Raw genomic sequence first — 1,281 nt, forward strand, 5'->3', positions numbered from 1 at the left:
ATATTTAACCTAGGATAGCTCTAAAATGACCTATACTTAGCATTTTTCCTCCAAAATGACTTAATATGCTTAGCTAGCATAAAAATGACCTATTTAACCTAGGATAGCTCTAAAATGACCTATACTTAGCATCTTTTCCTCAAAAAAGACTTAATATGCTTAGCTAGCTCTAAAATGATATAGTATGCTTAAGAAATGACATATTTTAGGTCCTAAATGACTTCATGTGCTTAGCTAGCTCCAAAGTGACATAATAACCTTACTTAGCTTCAAAATGACCGATTCAACCTAGGCTAGCTCTAAAATGACCTATACTTAGCATTTTTTCTTCCAAAATGACTTAATATGCTTAGCTAGCTCAAAAATTACATAATAAGCTTAATTAGCTCCAAAATGACCTATTTAACCTAGGATAGCTCTAAAATGACCTATACTTCACATTTTTTCCTTCAAAATAACTTAATATGCTTAGCTAGCTTAAAAATGACCTATTTAACCTAGGATAGCTCTAAAATGACCTATACTTAGCATCTTTTCCTCCAAAATGACTTAATATGCTTAGCTAACTCTAAAATGACATAATATGCTTAAGAAATGACATATTTTAGCTCCTAAATGACTTCACCTGCTTAGCTAGCTCCAAAATGACATAATAAACTTACTTAATTAGCTCTAGAATGACCTTAGCATGTTTTACACCAAAATGACTTAGTATGCTTAGCTAGCTAAAAACTGACATAATAACCATACTTAGCTCCAAAATGACCTATTTTACAGATATAAGTTACATCATAATAATCTTCACATTTTAGTTTCATCATAATAATCTTCTTCTTCTAGTCTTCTTCTTCCAACTTTCTTCTTTCCCATTTTACAGATTTGCTTAAGATCACGGAAGCTTGGGTTGATGGAGTGCTTGTATTTAGTTTTTGTTTTAACCTTGTGAAACTTGCTACCTATGGATGAAACTGTGTAATATTGATGAAACTATGTATATGTACGGATGAAACTTGCTACTATTGGTAACATGTGTTGGATACATATGTGTTATTGACTATTGGTAATATGTGTTCATGACTATTGGTAATATGTGTTGAATATGCTATATTGGTCATATAAATATATTTGTGTTTGATTTCTGTGAAAATGAATTGATATAAGAAAAAACAAAATTAAATGGGGCAATATAGTCACTTTGCCATCTGCTGGCAGAGGGCAAAGAGTTCAGCCTTTGCCATCTGCTGGCAGATGGCAAAGCATTCAGCCTTTGTCGTCTGCTCG

This window comes from Triticum aestivum, chromosome 6B (assembly GCF_018294505.1).
Source record: "Triticum aestivum cultivar Chinese Spring chromosome 6B, IWGSC CS RefSeq v2.1, whole genome shotgun sequence".
NCBI classification, from domain to species: Eukaryota; Viridiplantae; Streptophyta; class Magnoliopsida; order Poales; family Poaceae; genus Triticum; species Triticum aestivum.